Source organism: Cherax quadricarinatus, chromosome 79 (assembly GCF_038502225.1).
Source record: "Cherax quadricarinatus isolate ZL_2023a chromosome 79, ASM3850222v1, whole genome shotgun sequence".
Classification (NCBI taxonomy): Eukaryota; Metazoa; Arthropoda; class Malacostraca; order Decapoda; family Parastacidae; genus Cherax; species Cherax quadricarinatus.
In genome coordinates, this window is record NC_091370.1 from 3,018,454 (window position 1) to 3,036,309 (window position 17,856).

The 17,856-nt window shown below is 41.5% G+C and overlaps 1 protein-coding gene across 1 annotated transcript in view; it reads right to left on the reverse strand.

Moving 5' to 3' along the window:
- The window catches only part of LOC128702814 (uncharacterized GMC-type oxidoreductase Mb1310-like), a 167,152-nt gene that overhangs the window by 62,161 nt on the left and 87,135 nt on the right, over positions 1 to 17,856 (reverse strand). The gene's annotated exons all lie outside the window — the stretch shown is intronic.

The following is a 17,856-nucleotide window of genomic DNA, read 5'->3' on the forward strand; positions in this document are numbered from 1 at the left end:
ATATATATATATATATATATATATATATATATATATATATATATATATAAATATATATATATATATATATATATATATATATATATATATATTTATTTATTATTATCACACTGGCCGATTCCCACCAAGGCAGGGTGGCCCGAAAAAGAAAAACTTTCACCATCATTCACTCCATCACTGTCTTGCCAGAAGGGTGCTTTACACTACAGTTTTTAAACTGCAACATGAACACCCCTCCTTCAGAGTGCAGGCACTGTACTTCCCATCTCCAGGACTCAAGTCCGGCCTGCCGGTTTCCCTGAATCCCTTCATAAATGTTACTTTGCTCACACTCCAACAGCACGTCAAGTATTAAAAACCATTTGTCTCCATTCACTCCTATCAAACACGCTCACGCATGCCTGCTGGAAGTCCAAGCCCCTCGCACACAAAACCTTCTTTACCCCCTATATATATATAACAACACTGCACTAGCCAAGGGTTCGAACCCATGTTGTACTGGCCTGCCTCATGGTAAGCGAGAACCACATGACGCTTTAAACCACAGGACCACCCAACCCTACAAGAATGGTGCAGCCAGCAACGCTAGCTGTTGGGCCGCCATCCGAGGGCATACGGAGGTGTGGGAGCTTCTAAGCTAATTTCATTCTCATCCCTGTTTGGTGTACTAGCCTCACTAGCAGCATTTATATACTATTGTAACCACGAACGAGTGGTATTGAACGAGTGTTGTTATTGATCAATACCACACGTTCGTGGTTGGGTGGTCCTGTGGTTTAATAAAGCGTCATGTGGTTCTCGCTTACCATGAGGCAGGCCAGTACAACATAGGTTCGAACCCTAGTAGAGTAATCGTGACCGAATCGAAACACTGACCACAAAATGAGGCAATTCCGCCAATCAAGGATAATGAGTATGGAAAGAATGCGATAAAAGGCACAGGTGCTGTCAGGGTACGGCGTTTAACCATCCCCCAAGGAGATCACTTCCGACATCGAGGATAAAGAGTATGGAAAAGAATGTGATAATGAGGGAGAACATAGCCTCGAGCTGTCAGGGTACAGAATTTAGTAACTTTAATCATCCCCTAAGGAGATAGAGACCCTTATTACCATGTATTACTAAGCAGAAAAGAGAGATATGATCACATCTGACTCCTGATCACAGGCAGGGATTAAAGCATGAGAATGCTCGGGATAGATGGGAAGGTCAGTACACGGATTCAGGTGTCTGAGTACGACTTAATTATAACTGGGTGGCCTTCCCCGAGGGGGAGTACATTGCCCCCCGCTACTCAGCGAAGGTTGTTTCTGACCACATCGGGGGGATATTTCTCTTCAGCTCGTAATGTTTTTATTCTTGCGACTGCTAGTTCTTTTTAACACTATCGGCTTCAAAGATAAAAGAGTATGGGAAAGAATGAGTTAATGGGAGACAGCATAGTTTCGAGCTGTCAGGGAACAAAAGTTTAATGTTTAATCATCCCCCAAGGGGTTAGAGAAACTTATTCCTGTGTATTACTAAGTGGGGAGAGAGATAATAATTGGGTGGCCTCCCCAAGGAAGTGAATGTTGACCAGCAGCTCAGTGAAGGTTCTTCCAGCAGAGTCATCAGCGTGATTATCTGGCCGCGCTCGCTCTCCGGGTACATTGACCATCTGTGTGAAAAGGATAATAGTCTAACTTTTCAAGGTGAAAACGAAAAGTTTCTTTCTGCAAATATATTTATTAGTTAACATAACATTTTTTTAATTCCTCCTCTCCCTCAGAACAGCTGGCCTCTAAGAGTATAAAACTGCCCGCAGTGCCCGAAGATCTACCTCTCTTGCGTCGATGCTTGACCCTGGGGAAAAATTCTCCTACCTTGTTTTCTCTTCCCCGCCAAAGACTGCAGCTGTTTCTCATCTCTGGTACCTCTTCTGCACTGTCACTGCTTAGGTCGTCTTCTGACCTGTTAATAGTTGGGTCCTCTGCATCCTCCACCTTCCCATCTGCTTTATCTTTAACTAATTTCAACTTTGTTTCTCCGGCATCTGGATGACCATAGGATACAGAGTGATAGGTATCTAAGTAAAAGCGCTTACCGTCAAATGAGCTAAGACCTCGTTTCCTAATGCTGATAGTGCTCATCTGACCTTTTAAATTTCTAATCTGACTAAACTGGAAGGAATGACTAGAACCGTCTTCCAGTGCACTTCTAAAGTTATTATGAGTTAATAATTGCTGCTCAGACTGAGGTATGCCTTTCACGGCTATAGTGTTATCATTATCCACCAGTAGGATACTACACATTCTGGGTTTAATGCAAATGTTTCCTCTTCCCCCTCCTCCGGAGCGTCATCAAGGTCTGCTTCAAGGTCACCAGATTGTCCAGCCACAGCCCAGAGCAGCAGGTGTCTGCTTATTGTGTTACTAAGCAGATGAGTGACTTATATAAATAGTTCTGAGTCTCAATGGTTGTTAATTGATACAATTACCAGACTGCTCGCGAACACTGACTAGGTTAGTGACAGATAATAGCCCATAATTGTCATCCATGAGAAAGTACAAAGGAGTGTCCTTTGCTTCAGCTGCCTCCCCCCCCCCCATCCACCCCGTTAATAAGGCGGTCCCCCACCTAGAGCACACTTGTGAGTACTGAGAATAGCTCAGTTTTCACGAAAGGATAGTATTATATACATACTTAATAAATAAAAATAAAAATTTAAAGTTTATGTTAGTATTTTTATTGAATTACATAGGCAAAGGGCAAAAAGCTGGGCAAATTTTGGTGGTTAGACTGACTGGTTCACTCCTGTTCACCTCCCAGTTGCTTCGAATTAATTGTAACATCTCAAACATTGTGGTAGACACTCTGGGGTGTGTATCAAAAATGATACACACACACAATTGGTAAAGTCCTCCATATGGGTAAGTAGTGTGGTGAAGGTAACCCCCTACAGGTACAACAAGATGAATCAAGATAAGTGAGGTGTGACGTCACTGACCGTCAATAAACACAGGTGGGTGTGTCGTCACGGGTGTCCTTGTACGTGTCACTACCCTAACTGTTGTGTCACGTTTTGTACATCCCCAGCCCCTACGGGTAAACACAAATGGTAGACGCATTCACTCAAATTGTATAATAACCAAGGGTAACTCATTTTTTTAATGCTAGTAAACACCTACTCGTGTCAAATGGTGAGCATACAATTGGTAGACACTTTCAGTCAATAGTAAGCATAGAAACTCAATGATAGACAAATTTTTTTCTCTATTTGAATAACCAATTTTTTTTGAGTCACAATTTCAATTATAATACACACAAATTCATTCATAACTTTTCACTCGTAACCCACAACAACATTTTGCTAATACTTCAAAAATATTTTTCATTCATAACTCTTCACATTACCAAATCTTTATTCAACAAATTTTCACTTCTATATTTTTTTTAAAATATTCATTATACCTTTATTTTCAGTAAAATACCAAATAATTGCACTAAAACTCTAATAAAATCCTCTCCATACCCCATCTCCTTGAATCCACATAGAGAGTTTATTATTAATATAATCACGGGGAGCTCTGTACTCATAACCAAAAACTTTTCTCAGTACCTTTTAAGAAGCTCCAACAACACACTACAAGCCTTAACTTTCACAATTATTTCTCATTTCACAGCACCACGTTGTACAAGTCCCACAACATCTCACAACATCCCAACAAGTCACAACTTTCACTTGTCTCATCCATCCACTTACATTTGTTTTTCACTCACAACCCACAAAGACACAACACCCACAACGTTTTACATACTTTTCTCATTATCTGTTAAGAACCTCCAGCAGGATACAATTTCACCATTGTTTTGATAATAGAGCAAAAAATATTTCACGCACACTGTGTATTCCCGACCTGAGACTCGAGATGATACAATTTACATTGCTTGGTGAGGTCACGGGACAGATGGTGTCAAGCAAGAAAGTGCGAGGTCACCTCACCTAACCACAATTATCTCAACCCACATTACCCACAATACTTGACTCAAATGCTAAAATAATTTTTCTCGTTTTCGGGTAAGAGAACAAAAATATAATACCCCAATTTTTCTCGTTTTCAGTAATAATTAAAAACGATTTTTTTTACTCATAATGTTCGCAATTTTTCTCGTTTTCAGTAATAATTAAAAACGATTTTTTTTACACATAATGTTCGCAATTTTTCTCGTTTTCAGTAATAATTAAAAACGATTTTTTTTACTCATAATGTTCGCAATTTTTCTCGTTTTCAACAATAAATAAAAAGATATAACCAATGCACTTTCTGAGGGTTGCCTGTGGTACATTCCCGATAAATTTGACACAAAAACCCACATTACTTTGCTGAGCGAATTTGAGTTACATTCTCGAGACTTAATGAGCATAGCTCATCCCAGGAGGAGCCCTGAGACCGCTAACAGCCATCACATCTCACAACACAAAATAATGTTCACCAACTCCATATCATATCTGCCAACATCTAAGAACGCTTAAGACAGATTACTAAGATCAGTATAATAACTTTAATCACTTAGGACAAGACCACTAAATCATGATCACTTATGTCATGACAACCATAATTTAAGACACTGATAATCACAATCACCAACTCCATATTATATTTACCGTTATCTAAGAACTCTTAGGACAAGGCACTAAGATCACTAAAACAACACATTTTTAAACATATTCCCTCAAATCACTTTATCTAAGATCACCAAATACTAAACTCAATAAAAATCTAACATCATTATTAATAAGATCATTTTTTCACAATCACGTTCACCAACTCCATATCAATGATTACTATTTATCTAAGAACATTTAGGACAAGGCACCAAGATCACTAAAACAACACACATTTTAACACATTCCCTCAAATCACTATAACCAAGATCACTCTTACTACGATCACAGATAACTTTCATTTTTATAAACATTTCAAAATCATAACTCTGTCAGTTTTTCTGATGATAAATCTTCAGTCCCATTACCTTACCTGCAGGAACTCACAACACCATCTATTAAAGTATATTTTGTGATAACATTTGAATACTCCCAGACTACTTTGAGCACTTCCAAATAACATTGGAACACTTCCAAACAACATTGGAACACTTCCAAACAACATTGGAACACTTCCAAACAACATTGGAACTCTTCCGAACAACATGGATCACTTCTAAACAACCTTGGAACACTTCCAAACGACATTGAAACACTACCAAGCGACATTGGAACACTTCCAAATTACATTAGAACACTTCCAAACAACATTGGAACACTCCAAAATAAAGTTTGAAAACTTCCAGATAACTTCGAGCATCTCTAAAATAACATTTGAATTCTCACAAATAACATTTGCCATCTCTAACTCATCCACCAAATTACATTCTCATTCACACATTTCACTGACTGAAAATTACATCTCATCCACCAAACTACACACACACACACACACACACTCACACGCACACATACACACACACACGCACACACAAACACACATACACACACACACACACACACACACACACACACACACACACACACACACACACACACACACACACACATACACACACACACACACACACACACACACACACACATACATACATACATACACACACACACACACACACACACACTCACACACACACATACACACACTCACACACACACACACACACACACACACACGCACACACACACACACACACACAGACATACACACACACACACACACACACACACACACACACACACACACACACACACACACACACACACAGTAAACGAGATGATGGAATATGTGGCAACAAAGTGCAAGGAGGCAGAGGAAAGTTTTGTTCCCAAGGGAAACAGAAATAATAGGAAGACCAAAACGAGTCCTTGGTTTACCCGAAGGTGTAGGGAGGCAAAAACTAAGTGCAACAGAGAATGGAAAAGGTACAGGAGGCATAGGACCCAGGAAAACAAGGAGATTAGTAGAAGAGCCAGAAACGAGTATGCACAGATAAGGAGGGAGGCCCAGCGACAGTATGAAAACGACATAGCATCGAAAGTCAAATCTGACCCGAAACTGTTGTATAGCCACATTAGGAGGAAGACAACAGTCAAGGACCAGGTGATAAGGCTGAGGAAAGAAGGTGGAGAACTCACAAGAAACGATCAAGAGGTATGTGAGGAGCTCAACACGAGATTTAAGGAAGTATTTACAGGAGAGACAGGAAGGACTCTGGGGGGACAGACCAGATGGGGACACCAGCAAGGAATACACCAACAAGTGTTGGACGACATACATACAGATGAGGACGAGGTGAAGAAACTGCTAAGGGACATCGATACCTCAAAGGCAATGGGACCGGACAACATCTCCCCGTGGGTCCTTAGAGAGGGAGCAGATATGTTGTGCGTGCCACTTGCCACAATCTTCAACACATCCCTGGAAACTGGGCAACTACCTGAGGTATGGAAGACGGCAAATGTAGTTCCCATTTTTAAAAAAGGAGACAGAAAAGAGGCACTAAACTATAGACCTGTGTCATTGATGTGTATAGTATGCAAAATTATGGAGAAGATTGTCAGGAGGAGAGTGGTGGAGCACCTGGAACGGAACAGGAGTATAAATGCCAACCAGCACGGATTCACGGAAGGCAAATCCTGTGTCACAAACCTTCTGGAGTTCTACGATAAAATAACAGAAGTAAGACAAGAGAGAGAGGGGTGGGTTGATTGCATCTTCTTGGACTGCAAGAAGGCCTTTGACACAGTTCCTCACAAGAGATTAGTGCAGAAGCTAGAGCATCAGGCGCATATAACAGGAAGGGCACTGCAATGGATCAGAGAATACCTGACAGGGAGGCAACAACGAGTCATGGTACGTAATGATGTATCACAGTGGGCACCTGTGACGAGCGGGGTCCCACAGGGGTCGGTCCTAGGACCAGTGCTATTTTTGGTATATGTGAACGACATGACGGAAGGGTTGGATTCAGAAGTGTCCCTGTTTGCAGATGATGTGAAGTTAATGAGAATTAAATCTGATGAAGACCAGGCAGGACTTCAAAGAGACCTGGACAGACTGGACACCTGGTCCAGCAAATGGCTTCTCGAATTTAATCCTGCCAAATGCAAAGTCATGAAGATAGGGGAAGGGCACAGAAGACCCCAGACAGAGTATAGGCTAGGTGGCCAAAGACTGCAAACCTCACTCAAGGAGAAAGATCTTGGGGTGAGTATAACACCGAGCATGTCTCCGGAAGCACACATCAATCAGATAACTGCTGCAGCATATGGGCGCCTGGCAAACCTGAGAACAGCTTTCCGATACCTTAGTAAGGAATCATTCAAGACACTGTACAGCGTGTATGTCAGGCCCATACTGGAGTATGCAGCACCTGTTTGGAACCCGCACTTGATAAAGCACGTCAAGAAACTAGAGAAAGTACAAAGGTTTGCGACAAGGTTAGTTCCAGAGCTAAGGGGAATGTCCTATGAAGAAAGATTAAGGGAAATCGGCCTGACGACACTGGAGGACAGGAGGGTCAGGGGAGACATGATAACGACATATAAAATACTGCGTGGAATAGACAAGGTGGACAAAGACAGGATGTTCCAGGGAGGGGACACAGAAACAAGAGGCCACAATTGGAAGTTGAAGACACAAATGAGTCAGAGAGATAGTAGGAAGTATTTCTTCAGTCATAGAGTTGTAAGGCAGTGGAATAGCCTAGAAAATGACGTAGTGGAGGCAGGAACCATACACAGTTTTAAGACGAGGTTTGATAAAGCTCATGGAGCGGGGAGAGAGAGGGCCCAGTAGCAACCGGTGAAGAGGCGGGGCCAGGAGCTAGGACTCGACCCCTGCAACCACAAATAGGTGAGTACAAATAGGTGAGTACACACACACACACTCACACAACCAGCAAGGCTGGACTTAGTATTCACCTTGAGTAGTGCAGATATCGAGGACATCACATATGAAAGACCCCTTGGGGCCAGTGACCATGTGGATTTAAGCTTCGAATACACAGTAGAGCTACAAGTGGAGGGAGAAGCAGGAAGGCCAGGACGAATGAAGCCAAACTACAAGAAAGGGGACTACATAGGAATGAGGAACTTCCTGAACGGGGTTCAGTGGGACAGAGAACTGGCAGGGAAGCTGTTAATGAGATGATGGAATATGTAGCAACAAAATGCAAGGAGGCTGAGGAGAGGTTTGTACCCAAGGGTAACAGGAATAATAAAAAAGCCAGGATGAGCCCATGGTTTACCCAAAGGTGCAGGGAGGCAAAAACCAAGTGTGCTAGGGAATGGAAGAAATATAGAAGGCAAAGGACCCAGGAGAATAAGGAGAGCAGTCGTAGAGCCAGAAACGAATATGCACAGATAAGAAGGGAGGCCCAAAGACAATATGAAAACGACATAGCAGCGAAAGCCAAATCTGACCCGAAACTGTTGTACAGCCACATCAGGAGGAAAACAACAGTCAAGGACCAGGTAATCAGGCTAAGGAAGGAAGGAGGAGAGACAACAAGAAATGACCGTGAAGTATGTGAGGAACTCAACAAGAGATTCAAAGAAGTGTTCACAGAGGAGACAGAAGGGGCTCCAGAAAGACGGAGAGGTGGGGCACACCACCATGTGCTTGACACAGTGCACACAACCGAGGAAGAAGTGAAGAGGCTTCTGAGTGAGCTAGATACCTCAAAGGCAATGGGGCCAGATAACATCTCCCCATGGGTATTGAGAGAGGGAGCAGAGGCGATATGTGTACCCCTAACAACAATATTCAATACATCTATCGAAACAGGGAGATTGCCTGAGGCATGGAAGACAGCAAATGTAGTCCCAATCTTTAAAAAAGGAGACAGACATGAAGCATTAAACTACAGACCAGTGTCACTGACATGTATAGCATGCAAAATCATGGAGAAGATTATCAGAAGAGTGGTGGAACACCTAGAAAGCAACGATCTCATCAACAGCAGCCAACATGGTTTCAGGGACGGGAAATCCTGTGTCACAAATCTACTGGAGTTCTATGACATGGTGACAGCAGTAAGATAAGAGAGAGAGGGGTGGGTGGATTGCATTTTCTTGGACTGCAAGAAGGCGTTTGACACAGTTCCACACAAGAGATTGGTGCAAAAACTGGAGGACCAAGCAGGGATAACAGGGAAGGCACTACAATGGATCAGGGAATACTTGTCAGGAAGACAGCAGCGAGTCATGGTACGTGGCGAGGTGTCAGAGTGGGCACCTGTGACCAGCGGGGTCCCACAGGGGTCAGTCCTAGGACCAGTGCTGTTTCTGGTATTTGTGAACGACATGACGGAAGGAATAGACTCTGAGGTGTCCCTGTTTGCTGATGACGTGAAGTTGATGAGAAGAATTCACTCGATCGAAGACCAGGCAGAACTACAAAGGGATCTGGACAGGCTGGAGACCTGGTCCAGCAATTGGCTCCTGGAGTTCAATCCCACCAAGTGCAAAGTCATGAAGATTGGGGAAGGGCAAAGAAGACCGCAAACGGAGTACAGTGTAGGGGGGCCAGAGACTACAAACCTCACTCAAGGAAAAAGATCTTGGGGTGAGTATAACACCAGGCACATCTCCTGAAGCGCACATCAACCAAATAACTGCTGCAGCATATGGGCGCCTAGCAAACCTCAGAACAGCATTCCGACATCTTAATAAGGAATCATTCAGGACCCTGTACACCGTGTACGTTAGGCCCATATTGGAGTATGCGGCACCAGTTTGGAACCCACACCTAGCCAAGCAATTAAAGAAACTAGAGAAAGTGCAAAGGTTTGCAACAAGACTAGTCCCAGAGCTAAGAGGTATGTCCTATGAGGAGAGGTTAAGGGAAATCAACCTGACGACACTGGAGGACAGGAGAGATAGGGGGGACATGATAACGACATACAAAATACTGAGAGGAACTGACAAGGTGGACAAAGACAGGATGTTCCAGAGATTGGACACAGTAACAAGGGGACACAGTTGGAAGCTGAAGACAAAGATGAATCACAGGGATGTTAGGAAGTATTTCTTCAGCCACAGAGTAGTCAGTAAGTGGAATAGTTTGGGAAGCGATGTAGTGGAGGCAGGATCCATACATAGCTTTAAGCAGAGGTATGATAAAGCTCACGGCTCAGGGAGAGTGACCTAGGAACGATCAGTGAAGAGGCGGGGCCAGGAGCTCGGACTCGACCCCCGCAACCTCAACTAGGTGAGTACAACTAGGTGAGTACACACACACACACACACACTCAAAACTTAGAACCTGATCACAACCAAGTAAAACATATCATTGGGCATGACGATCACCAACTAAGACATAAAATGAACACAAACCTAATACAACCACTTGAGCATGACGATCTCCAAGACATAACATGAACACAAAACTGACACATGATCACAAAATTAATCATGATCACTTAAAACATATGAAGATATAAGCTTATTCACAAAAACATGAGTAAAAACTTGACAAGTACACTAAACACTCGATCACAACAAACTTAAAACATGATGCGTATCCACCAAAACTAAGACATACACCGCCAACTAAGACATAACTTGATCACCGAAAATCTAAGATAAGCATTATCTAGACATGAACACTTATGATATGAACACAAAAATAAGATATAATCCATGACATGTACACTATAACATGAGAAACATTACATGAGCACAAAATTTAAGACATGTCACGTACACAGCAAAACTGAGACACACCTCCAAATAAGACATGACATGATAAGCAACACTATAACCTGACAACCAACTATTGCATGACATGAATACAAAAATTTAAGACACGCGACATGATAACCAAAAGCTAAGACATGGGGCCAAAAACTAAAACACTTAGACATGATGATCAACAACTAAGACATAACATGAGCTCAAAAATTTAAGATGTGAGACATAGCAACCAAAACTAAGACACGTACACCTACAGCTAAGACATGACATGTACACAAAAAATCTAAGATATCCACCAAATAAGACAAAACATGATCCCCAAAAACTAAGACATGATAACTTTGTTTACCCAAAAAACTAAAGCTCTTGATTATGATGACCACCAAGTAATGCATATCATGAACACCAAAACTATGACACAGTCACCTGCAACTAAGACATGACAGGATCATCAAAAATCTAAGATATGCATGGCAAAAACTAAAACACAAACACAAGGACATGATAATCACTCTATTAACATCATTAAAGACATATTAACTAATCATCACACCACACAAAATAGACATGTACACTTAAATCATATGAAGCCATAATTTTCTCACAAAAAAAACTCCAAATCACAAAACCAATACTTGAACACAAAAACTAGAATTACATACACTTAAGACATATGCACCCTAAACATGAACACAAAATGCTAGCCATATTCACATAAGACATATGAAAACACAAAAAATATATACATGATCACCGAAGATATGAAAATAATCACCATTACACAAAAATTTGACATGAGCACTTGATTCCAAAAGACTTGACATACAATCACTAAGGACATATGAAAACTTATATATGTACACAAAATTTAAACGCAAACACTTAAGACATATGAAGACAAACCTTTACATAATCACCAAAGCATAAAACTGATTTACACATTTCATTTCTCAAACTGGTGTTATGAGTGGCGATGGTTCAACCCTTCCCCCCAATGAAAAGGGGGCACTGCCCTCTTTTCAAAAAATAGGAAAGGAAGGGGTTGAACCATCACCACTCTTAACACCAGTTTGAGAAATGAAATGTGTAAATCATTTTTATGCTTTGGTAATTATGTAAAAGTTTGTCTTCATATGTCTTAAGTGTTTGCGTTGTTGATCATGTCTAAGTGTTTCAGTTTTTGGCCCCATGTCTTAGCTTTTGGCTATCATGTCGCATGTCTTAAATTTTTGTATTCATGTCATGCAATAGTTGGTTGTCAGGTTATAGTGTTGCTTATCATGTCATGTCTTATTTGGAGGTGTGCCTCAGTTTTGGTGTGTACGTCACATGTATTAAATTTTGTGCTCATGTAATGGTTGTCATGTTATAGTGTACATGTCATGGATTATATCTTATTTTTGTGTTCATATCATAAGTGTTCATGTCTAGATAATGATTATCTTAGATTTTCGGTGATCAAGTTATGTCTTAGTTGGCGGTGTATGTGTTTTAGTTTTGGTGGATATGCATCATGTTTTAAGTTTGTTGTGATCGAGTGTTTAGTGTTCTTGTCAAGTTTTTACTCATGTTTTTGTGAATAAGCTTATATCTTCATATGTTTTAAGTGATCATGATTAATTTTGTGATCATGTGTCAGTTTTGTGTTCATGTTATGTCTTTGCCTCCATGGACAAAGTTCTTTGTCTCCAGAGACTCCTAAGTGCACTACTCACCCTTTTCCCCTCATCAATACTATGATTCACCTCATCTTTCATAGACCCATCCGCTGACACGTCCACTCCCAAATATCTGAATACATTCACCTTCTCCATACTCTCTCCCTCCAATCTGATATCAAATCTTTCATCATCTAATCTTTTTGTTATCCTCATAACCTTACTCTTTCCTGTATTCACTTTTAATTTTCTTCTTTTGCATACCCTACCAAATTCATCCACCAATTTCTGCAACTTCTCTTCAGAATCTCCCAAGATTCTTTATCTTTTAACTCCACGCCTCTTGCCAAGACCCTCGCATTTACTTCTCTTACAACTCCATCTATAAATATATTAAACAACCACGGTGACATCACACATCCTTGTCTAAGGCCTACTTTTACTGGGAAATAATTTCCCTCTTTCCTACATACTCTAACTTGAGCCTCACTATCCTCGTAAAAACTCTTCACTGCTTTCGGTAACCTACCTCCTACACCATACACCAGCAACATCTGCCACATTGCCCCCCTATCCACCCTGTCATACGCCTTTTCCAAATCCATAAATGCCACAAAGACCTCTTTAGCCTTATCTAAATACTGTTCACTTATATGTTTCACTGTGAACACCTGGTCCACACACCCCCTACCTTTTCTAAAGCCTCCTTGTTCATCTGCTATACTATTCTCCGTCTTACTCTTAATTCTTTCAATAATAATACTACCATACACTTTACCAGGTATACTCAACAGACTTATCCCCCTATAATTTTTGCACTCTCTTTTGTCCCCTTTGCCTTTATACAAAGGAACTATGCATGCTCTCTGCCAATCCCTAGGTACCTTACCCTCTTCCATACATTTATTAAATAATTGCACCAACCACTCCAAAACTATATCCCCACGTGCTTTTAACATTTCTATCTTTATCCCATCAATCCCGGCTGCCTTACCCCCTTTCATTTTACCTACTGCCTCACGAACTTCCCCCACACTCTCAACTGGCTCTTCCTCACTCCTACAAGATGTTATTCCTCCTTGCCCTATACACGAAATCACAGCTTCCCTATCTTCATCAACATTTAACAATTCCTCAAAATATTCCCTCCATCTTCCCAATTCCTCTAACTCTCCATTTAATAATTCTCCTCTCCTATTTTTAACTGACAAATCCATTTGTTCTCTAGGCTTCCTTAACTTGTTAATCTCACTCCAAAACTTTTTCTTATTTTCAACAAAATTTGTTGATAACATCTCACCCACTCTCTCATTTGCTCTCTTTTTACATTGCTTCACCACTCTCTTAACCTCTCTCTTTTTCTCCATATACTCTTCCCTCCTTGCATCACTTCTACTTTGTAAAAACTTCTCATATGCTAACTTTTTCTCCCTTACTACTCTCTTTACATCATCATTCCACCAATCGCTCCTCTTCCCTCCAGCACCCACTTTGCTGTAATCACAAACTTCTGCTGAACACTCTAACACTACATTTTTAAACCTACCCCATACCTCTTCGACCCCATTGCCTATGCTCTTATTAGCCCATCTATCCTCCAACAGCTGTTTATGTCTTACCCTAACTGCCTCCTCTTTTAGTTTATAAACCTTCACCTCTCTCTTCCCTGATGCTTCTATTCTCCTTGTATCCCATCTACCTTTTACTCTCAGTGCAGCTACAACTAGAAAGTGATCTGATATATCTGTGGCCCCTCTATAAACATGTTCATCCTGAAGTCTACTCAACAGTCTTTTATCTACCAATACATAATCCAACAAACTACTGTCATTTCGCCCTACATCATATATTGTATACTTATTCATCCTCTTTTTCTTAAAATATGTATTACCTATAACTAAACCCCTTTCTATACAAAGTTCAATCAAAGGGCTCCCATTATCATTTACACCTGGCACCCCAAACTTACCTACCACACCCTTTCTAAAAGTTTCTCCTACTTTAGCATTCAGGTCCCCTACCACAATTACTCTCTCACTTGGTTCAAAGGTTCCTATACATTCCCTTAACATCTCCTAAAATCTCTCTCTCTCCTCTACATTCCTCTCTTCTCCAGGTGCATACACGCTTAATATGACCTACTTTTCGCATCCAACCTTTACTTTAATCCACATAATTCTTGAATTTACACATTCATATTCTCTTTTCTCCTTCCATAACTGATCCTTCAACATTACTACTACACCTTCCTTTGCTCTAACTCTCTCAGATACTCCAGATTTAATCCCATTTATTTCCCCCCACCGAAACTCCCCTACCCCCTTCAGCTTTGTTTCGCTTAGGGCCAGGACATCCAACTTCTTTTCATTCATAACATCAGCAATCATCTGTTTCTTGTCATCCGCACTACATCCACGCACATTTAAGCATCCCAGTTTTATAAAGTTTTTCTTCTTCTCTTTTTTAGTAAATGTCTACAGGAGAAGGGGTTACTAGCCCATTGCTCCCGGCATTTTAGTCGCCTCATACGACACGCATGGCTTACGGAGGAAAGATTCTTTTCCACTTCCCCATGGACAATAGAAGAAATAAAGAAGAACAAGAGCTATTTAGAAAAAGGAGAAAAACCTAGATGTGTATATATATATATATATATATATATATATATATATATATATATATATATATATATATATATATATATATATATATATATATATTTGTGTATATATATATATATATATATATATATATATATATATATATATATATATCTATATATATACATGGTGTCATGGGTCATAACATACAGTACCTGAAGAATGAGAGGTAATCAAGCTTCGTCAAAGATGAGGGTAGATTTAATTCTATAAATAAAACATCCAATACCAGCATCACCTCCCCATCCCCCAGGATCAATCACTCCCCGTCAGCATCAACCACACCTCACCAATATCACCAGCAACAACCACTCCCCACCAACATCTCCAGCATCAACCACTCCCTCCAGCATCAACCACTCCCCCAACATCACCAGCACCAACCACTCCTCCCCAGCAATACCTGCATCAACCACTCCCCCAGCATCAACCACTCCCCCCAACATCAGCCACTTCCCCCAACATCAGCCACTTCCCCCAACATCACCAACATCAACCACTCCCTCAACATCACCAGCATCAACCCCACCCCCCCCCCAATATCACCAGCAACACCCACTCCCCAAGCATCATCAGCATCAACTACTTCCCCCAACATCACCAGCATCAAACACTCCTCCCCAGCATCACCAACATCAACCACTCCCCCCAACATCTCCAGCATCAACTACTCCCCCAACATCACCAGCATCAACCACTCCTCCCCAGCATCACCTGCATCAACCACTCCCCCAACATCAGCAAATCCCCCCAACATCAGCCACTTCCCCCAACATCACCAGCATTAACCACTCCTCCCCAGCATCACCAGCATCAACCACTCCCCCCAGAATCATTCACTTTCCCCCAGCATCAACCCCCGTCCCTTGAAGAGACTTACTCGTGGGTGACTAATAATCAAGATGTGTGTGTTTTTGCTGCTTCTGAGAAAGATGAGGTAAGAGCTCTAAGAATCTTAAGTAAATCCATATTTACGACCATGACATTAAGGTATTTAATATTATTTTTATTTTTTTTTTTTTTTTTTTATCACACCGGCCGATTCCCACCAAGGCAGGGTGGCCCGAAAAAGAAAAACTTTCACCATCATTCACTCCATCACTGTCTTGCCAGAAGGGTGCTTTACACTACAGTTTTTAAACTGCAACATTAACACCCCTCCTTCAGAGTGCAGGCACTGTACTTCCCATCTCCAGGACTAAAGTCCGGCCTGCCGGTTTCCCTGAATCCCTTCATAAATGTTACTTTGCTCACACTCCAACAGCACGTCAAGTATTAAAAACCATTTGTCTCCATTCACTCCTATCAAACACGCTCACGCATGCCTGCTGGAAGTCCAAGCCCCTCGCACACAAAACCTCCTTTACCCCCTCCCTCCAACCCTTCCTAGGCCGACCCCTACCCCGCCTTCCTTCCACTACAGACTGATACACTCTTGAAGTCATTCTGTTTCGCTCCATTCTCTCTACATGTCCGAACCACCTCAACAACCCTTCCTCAGCCCTCTGGACAACAGTTTTGGTAATCCCGCACCTCCTCCTAACTTCCAAACTACGAATTCTCTGCATTATATTCACACCACACATTGCCCTCAGACATGACATCTCCACTGCCTCCAGCCTTCTCCTCGCTGCAACATTCATCACCCACGCTTCACACCCATATAAGAGCGTTGGTAAAACTATACTCTCATACATTCCCCTCTTTGCCTCCAAGGACAAAGTTCTTTGTCTCCACAGACTCCTAAGTGCAACACTCACTCTTTTTCCCTCATCAATTCTATGATTCACCTCATCTTTCATAGACCCATCCGCTGACACGTCCACTCCCAAATATCTGAATACGTTCACCTCCTCCATACTCTCTCCCTCCAATCTGATATTCAATCTTTCATCACCTAATCTTTTTGTTATCCTCATAACCTTACTCTTTCCTGTATTCACCTTTAATTTTCTTCTTTTGCACACCCTACCAAATTCATCCACCAATCTCTGCAACTTCTCTTCAGAATCTCCCAAGAGCAAAGTGTCATCAGCAAAGAGCAGCTGTGACAACTCCCACTTTGTGTGTGATTCTTTATCTTTTAACTCCACGCCTCTTGCCAAGACCCTCGCATTTACTTCTCTTACAACCCCATCTATAAATATATTAAACAACCACGGTGACATCACACATCCTTGTCTAAGGCCTACTTTTACTGGGAAAAAATTTCCCTCTTTCCTACATACTCTAACTTGAGCCTCACTATCCTCGTAAAAACTCTTCACTGCTTTCAGTAACCTACCTCCTACACCATACACTTGCAACATCTGCCACATTGCCCCCCTATCCACCCTGTCATACGCCTTTTCCAAATCCATAAATGCCACAAAGACCTCTTTAGCCTTATCTAAATACTGTTCACTTATATGTTTCACTGTAAACACCTGGTCCACACACCCCCTACCTTTCCTAAAGCCTCCTTGTTCATCTGCTATCCTATTCTCCGTCTTACTCTTAATTCTTTCAATTATAACTCTACCATACACTTTACCAGGTACACTCAACAGACTTATCCCCCTATAATTTTTGCACTCTCTTTTATCCCCTTTGCCTTTATACAAAGGAACTATGCATGCTCTCTGCCAATCCCTAGGTACCTTACCCTCTTCCATACATTTATTAAATAATTGCACCAACCACTCCAAAACTATATCCCCACCTGCTTTTAACATTTCTATCTTTATCCCATCAATCCCGGCTGCCTTACCCCCTTTCATTTTACCTACTGCCTCACGAACTTCCCCCACAC